This window comes from Hyla sarda, chromosome 6 (genome assembly GCF_029499605.1).
Source record: "Hyla sarda isolate aHylSar1 chromosome 6, aHylSar1.hap1, whole genome shotgun sequence".
Taxonomy (NCBI): Eukaryota; Metazoa; Chordata; class Amphibia; order Anura; family Hylidae; genus Hyla; species Hyla sarda.
The window spans coordinates 147,028,206-147,035,473 of NC_079194.1; the positions used below are offsets into that span (position 1 = coordinate 147,028,206).

The 7,268-nt window shown below is 47.7% G+C and overlaps 1 pseudogene; it reads right to left on the minus strand.

Annotated features, from left to right (window-relative positions):
* Positions 1–6,852: 6,852 nt before the first annotated feature.
* Positions 6,853–7,033, minus strand: LOC130277857 (U2 spliceosomal RNA; annotated as a pseudogene).
* Between the last annotated feature and the right edge of the window lie 235 nt (positions 7,034–7,268).

The following is a 7,268-nucleotide window of genomic DNA, read 5'->3' on the forward strand; positions in this document are numbered from 1 at the left end:
GCAGACAGTTATTGTAAAAGTGTAGCAGGAAGATTCAGTTCCACGTGAATGGGTGATATATATATCGTCAACTGAAGCGGATACCAATAATGGGGTACTCCAACAGCAGGTGAAAAAAAATGCTGTATAAGCATATAGCATTGCTCCACTGTCTGCTCTAGTTCTGAAAAAATCTGGTTTAGGAGTATTAGTCCTGTACTTCCTGGTTGAGCAGTTGCTCAGTACGACAATTCCCAAAACTAATTGCTTTTCCTCAACAAGTCCTCCTACCCTGCCTATTCCGCACCCCCAAAACACTCAGCAGACTATCACACAGTCAGTAGAGTTGCAGCACCTGTTGCACTCATTGCCTGTCTGCTGCTCTGCCTGTGGCATTGTTCCGCATAGACATTGTAAATACACCTCATTCTTCCCAAAATGTCCAATAAAAGTTATATATGTATATATGTGTAAATGACAGTGAGATGGTGATGTAGGCTGTAGAGGCTGGTCAGAGGTGATGACATCACTTAGGGGGTGGGGATTGCATTCAGGGACAAGATTCAGGCAAGCCTCTTTTGACAGCAGAGGATGATGATCTGGAGACAAAACCACACTGACAATGAAAGAACTACACAAATTATGGTTGAGGAAATCACGCAAAAGCACGCTGGAGCAAGTACAATCAGTGATAACACTATATGAGTAATTTATATGTCATGGGGGGGGTGGAATAGTCTTTAGATTACATTTAAATGTGCATTTTTTGAACTGCAATACCCCTTTAACCCATTACATGTACGTCCTGTGCGCTAAGTTCCAGGCACCCAGGGCGTACCTGTACGCCCTGCATCCTCTAGGGGTTCCACATAATCTTCATTAGTAAATAGAGAAACTGAGCGATGTCTATGCCACATCCTGGGTAGGAAAACATGCAGCTTGCCCCAAACCCTTTTCCTTTTCAAACCCCTGATCTGCCCCCAACTGGGGTATGTACACTGGAGTATGTACAGGGGCAGAGTAGTCAGAATAGTCATACACACCAGGTCAGTAACCCACCGCCACATAAGATACAAAATCACAAAGGTAGACAAAGGCAGGGCAAGCTATGGGTCAAACCTAGAGCGTAACGTGGTGCAAAAAGAAAATGCAACACCAGAAAACAGGTAATGGCTCAAATCTAGACAGCAACATAGTACAAACTCAACAGACAGAAGAATGATCAGACAATGGTCAGGTTACAGCAATAGCAAAGCTCAGAGTACAGGAACGCATGTGACAGGATTAACATCGAGGGCATCAATGAGTCCATAGAGCAGGTTTAAATGTGCCATTGTCAGGAGGTGTGAGTGCCAGAGCCACAGTTGATTGGCTCCGAACTCCAACCTCCTGACTGACCAGCCAGCGCTTTACTCACTGATGAATATCCCTGCGAGGTACAGGGTCATTGTCAGGACAACCAAGGAAGCCACCGGGCACCGGGCACACCGGGAGCAAGATGGTGCTGGACCTGGGTAAGGTACAAATGTTACAGTTTGCCACCTCAGAAATCATGCCACCTGGGCCTTAAATGACAATGGGGCCCAAAGTGTCATACTGCCCCTCAGCCAATCACATGTTCTGCCTCAACCAGTAATTGGCTGAGGGACAATATGACACTCTTGGCCCAGACATCACGATTTCTGACATAAAGAGGATCACGGCCGGGGACCGGAGAGATTCACCAGAGACACCGCAGGAACGTTGGAGTTAAGTAATTTTTTGTTGATATACTGTGCAATGGCCTAAGGTACCTTCTGTAGGATAAACCCTTTAAACTAGTACTAAGAACAGTGATTCTTTAGCAGACAACTTGTAGTCAATATGTAGTAGGTATGCCTGACTTTAGCAGTACATAGTCTCACTAAACTTTAATATCTTTAGGATAAACAGGACTGAAGGACAAGTCATGTGGCTATGGCAAAAGCCAGATAAAACTCTGTCTAGGACAAGATAAGGTCCAACTTTTATTAGCAGACACCTTCCCATTCACTTGCTTTTAAAATTATCAACATAAATATGTTTACAATGTAATAGAAAAATGGCCACTAGGTGGCTCTGTTCTGTTCCCTGCCACAATTAATACAGTGAGTTTGGTCTCCTCTCAGCCTGGCAGGAGACCAAACTCAGGAAGTGTTTCTCTGTACTGAGCTTGATTGACAGCTGCACAGAAAGTGAAAGCTCCGCAGATTCTCTCAGAAGTCTGCACAGACTGAAAGTTGCACAGAGCCCGAGGTCTTCTATTCATCACAGCACTGCAACCATGTGAGGACAGAAGTGATCCCCCAGCAGGCTTCAGTGATGTCATGCCTCTTGGTAAATGCCCACTTTCTCCGGCTGGGAGATTCTTGCTGTGAGCAAGAATAAAGGTATGATACAGAGCTTTTTAAAGCTCTGACTTTTTTTTATGGGCTGGAGGGGTTTTAGCAGTAGTTAGGGAACATAGCCTGAGTTAGTTTAGAAAAGTTTATTTGATGACAGGTACTTTTTAATGAAATATGATGCAATGTGAAAACGTTACCGCTTTGCACATTTAGGGCACAGTCACACTTAACGGATCTGCAGCGTATTTTACGCTGCGGATATGACGGTGACCCGACCCATTTTGTGTCTTCAGCTGTTGACACCCCCCATTCCCCTGCTTCACCCCGCCCCTGGCCTGCTCGCAGCGGCTGCTCTGCGATATCTGAGTGGACTCTGTAAATCGCAGGCGGATCTACAATGTAAAATACGCTGCGGATCCGTTACGCGTGACCCTACCCTTAAACTTCAAACAGACAAATATGCAATAATAAGAAAAAAGGGCAAAAACTTTTATGTTTCTTTTACCCAGAGCCTAAAGTGTAAGACCACTGCATGATGCGATCCTCCGCCTCTTTACCACATCACAATTCTGATTGTGCAGTGATACAGACATTTGTGTTTTGGTCATGTGCAGTCTGATTGCAGTGTTTTGTGATTGTGTACAAACACTGGAAAGTATGTCTATGTTCACAGATACAGCCATGTTATTTATGAATAAAACTAGCTGAGTACCCGGCGTTGCCTGGTTTTTCCTTCCTAATCCTTGTTGGGGAGGAAAATAAACAAAGGAAGAAGCTTTTAACTTCATATCCCGTCCTCATATATTGTTGTCATATCCCAACCAACTATCTCGACCTCCTATCCCGACCTCCTATCCCAACCTCCTATCCTGTCCTACTATCCCGTCCTCCTATCTCGTCCTCCTTTCCCATCCTATCCCGGCCTCCTATCTCATCCTCCTATCTCGACCTCCTATCTCGACCTCCTATCCCGTCCTCCTATCCCGTCCTCCCATCCCGTCCTCCTATCTCAACCTCCTATCCTGATCTCCTATCCCGTCCTCCTTTCCCGTCCTCCTATTTTGACCTCCTATCTCGACCTCCAATCTTGACCTCCTATCCCGTCCTCCTATCTCGACCTCCTATCCCGTCCTCCTATCCCGACCTCCTATCCCGTCCTCCTATCCCGTCCTCCTATCCTGTCCTCCTATCCCTTCCTCCTATCTCGACCTCCTATCCCGATCTCCTATCCCGTCCTCCTATCCCGTCCTCCTATCCTGTCCTCCTTTCCCGTCATCCTATCTCGACCTCCTATCCCTACCTCCTATCCCGTCCTCCTATCCTTATCTCGACCTCCTAACCCGACCTCCTATCCAGACCTCCTATCTAGACCTCCTCTCCCGACTTCCAATCCCTACCTCCTATCCCGTCCTCCTATCCAATCCATCTATCCCAACCTCCTATCTCGACCTTCTATCCTGACCTCCTATCCCATCCTCATATCCCCTGCTCCTATCTCGACCTCCTATCCTGACCTCCTATCCCAACCTCCTATCCCGACCTCCTATCGCGACCTCCTATCCCGACCTCCTATCCCGACCTCCTATCCCATCCTCCTATCCCGTCTTCCTATCCCGTCCTCCTATCGTGACCTCCTATCCCGACCTCCTATCCCGACCTCCTATCCCGACCTCCTATCCCGACCTCCTATCCCGTCCTCCTATCCCGTCCTCCTATCCCGTCCTCCTATCCCGACCTCCTATCCCGGTTACGTGCTTCGTCTGGCCTCACACACTGTACTCATAATTATATTGTCAAACACTGTTTGTTCTTTAGCAGAATCCCACCCTTGCACTGTCCTCCCCAGGACCCCTGTGTCCTCCTCCAGACTCCTCTGTTTAACCTCCCCGACCACTAACTTCTCTCCATGCTTCTCTGCCCCCTCCTCTGACCCCTAAGTTCTCTCCCTGCTCCTCTGCCCCCTCCTCAGACCCCTAAGTTCTCTCTGTGCTCCTCTGCCACCACTCCTCAGACCCCTTAGTCCTCTTCAGGCTCCTCTGCCTTACTGCCCAGACCCCAATGTCCTCCTCCAGAAGGTTGTCAGAACATGATAGGAGTTGCAGTTGTGCAACAGCTGGAAAGCTGCAGATTGAACCCCAATCTAAACCAATTTTCAGTGATGTATTTTAGCTCTTTGCTGCCAATCACCATCTGGCCCCCCACCCCTCCACATTGGTGTACAGTATATGTATAAGACTGGTGTATGCATAGATATAACCCCTCCCCCTTATCCTCGGATTCCTCATCAACCCTCTGCCCATCCTTTGTTTCCTCAGCCCCCCTAGCCCCTCCCTGTACCCCATCCCTGATCTCCTCAGCTTTCCCCCTGTACCCCATCCTTGGTCTCCTAAGCCCCCCAGCCCCCTCCCTGCACCCTATCCTTGGTCTCCTCAGCCCCCCTGCACCCCATCCTTGGTCTCCTCAGGACCCCCCTGAACCCCATCATTGGTCTCCTCAGCTCCCCCCCCCCTGCACCCCATCCTTGGTCTCCTAAGCTCCCCAGCCCCCTCCCTGCACCCTATCCTTGGTCTCCTCAGCCCCCCTGCACCCCATCCTTGGCCTCCTCAGGACCCCCCTGAACCCCATCATTGGTCTCCTCAGTGCCCCCCAGCAGCCCCAATACACACATGCTACTCGCCCGCACCCCATCCTTGGTCTCCTTAGCCCCCCCAATCAGTACACTCATCCTACTGGAAATCGGTGATGCGGTGTGAGGCTGCGGAGGTGGCTACTCCTCCCACTGCTGCTGCACGGGCCTCTGCTGGGGATCGCACAGGGAAGGAGAAACAGGTAGGTCAGGTGATTGGAGCAAACATAAGTGTGTGCCTGCGCGGTGCACGTCTACTCCCATCAGCCCCTGGCCTGTCCGACCTTCTCTGATCTTCAAAGGGCCCATGCCCTTCATAAAGGTAATAATAATAATTTTTTTTAAATGTGCTGGGAGCAAAGGGCCGGGGACCTTGGGTAGCGCTCGAGTTCCTGACCTGCTGCAAAAGCACATAGTGCAGTGTAGTGGCAGGGGCCCCTCTGGCTATGGGGCCCCATCGCCATAGCAACCGTTGCGACCTCTATAGTTATGCTACTGTATATTTGTATTTACAATGCTGAAGCGATGTGTACATGGGCTAAATTTATCAAAATGTTGCACATTATGATAAATTTGGTGCAAGTGCACATATGTAGGATTTTTGCTTCTGTGAAGATGTTGTAAGCAAGTTTTTTAGGTGAAAAAATTTCTGTTATTGGTTTGCGACATTTGGAGCACTCTGCGACAAAAATGTGCAACATTTGGAGAAAAGTGAATTCAAATCAAAAGAAAACTGCATGCACCTTGCACATCCACAGCATGCACCTTGATCTAATGCTTCTCATACATGAAAAATTCACTGCAAAGTCAAGGGGCAAAATCGTTCAAGTAAGCAAGTTCTGCAAAAATCACTTCAGGACAAAAAGGGTCTTACAAAAAGTCGCAAAACCATTGAAGTGTAAAATGCTTGCAACTTTTTTACTCACCAAAAGCAAAAGAAGTGTAAAATGCCTGATATATTCCCTCCTAAATGTAGGCAAACATACTTCTTTCTCTTTTATTATAGAAAAGATTGTTTTCCTACATGGACAAAAATATATAGGTTTGTTTAAAGCCCTAGAGAGAAGTTCTTAATTTTCTTACCATTTTTGTCATTTTCTTTAGTTGAAACATTGGCCTAGTTTTGCCTACAACAACCAATCACAGCTCAGCTTTCATTTTACTAGAGCTTGTTAAATATGAAATAAGCTATGATTGGTTCTTATCTAAGAGCCGAGGAACGTGCTCTCGAATCACCCAAAGTGCAAGAAAAAGTGCAAACGTGTTAAACTAAAAAAATGTGCACAGAGGATGCAGTCTATCGCAAGCTCTTCTCCGACAGGAAAGAGGCCCCCCAACAAACCTTACCCTTTGCCTCCGGACCAAAAGGTACCTGCGAGGTTCCAGGTTCGATGCCCCTTTTTGCCAAAGCTACTAAGGGACCACAAATGCTCCAGGCATCCCCCTTGGCGTTAGCCAAGGTATCTGCCTACAGAGCCGTAAACGGTCGGTCTACAGGAGTACCCAGGGTTTTTGCAGGGAGGTGAGGAACCTGATGGCAACACACACCTCCCCTAGACCACTAGGAGGGACACCCAGAAGGGCTACCACATCCTAACAATCCTGTGAACACACAACACACAAAAAGTGACACAGTGACAAAAATAAATAAATAAGTGAATGTGTGCAGATATACTGCCCGGACATCCGGCCGGATCTATAAAAATTTCTCTGATTTTAGCCAGAAGGCCGGGAATCAAGAGGTGAGTCCCACAAGGTGAAGAGTGCTTCCACTCAGTGAGCCAGTACTCCCAGTGAGTTTCGGCACCTCGGGGTCACCACTCCCCGAGGCACTAAAGTACCTCGGCTCTAGACCCTCTCAGCCTCATGGCGAGACCCGGAGGAAACAGGTCACATTGGGGCAGCCATCGAGCTGATTCCTCAGAACCAGCCCCGGAACGCCTCGGTACACCTGCCCCCTACCTACCTATTCCTACAAGCTCCACACCAGCGTCGCCTGCCGCCGGCATGAAACTGATAAGAACAGATACTACACTTGATCTTAGCCAAAAGGCCGAGAAGCTATGTTTGGTTACTGTTGGAAAACCAGACTATTTCTGTCCTCACAGAATTGGCTGATTGATAAATCTGGACCAATGACTAGAATTTATTGATCTCTTTATTCATTGAAGTGTATATTGGACTTGTCATATTGATTCTCTTACAATCCTGTCTTTAAAATGCCTTTATGTTATTTTGTTTCGTCTTTCCGGATCTTGTTTTTCTTTTTAAATTTTTTTACTTAAAGGGGTACTCCACTG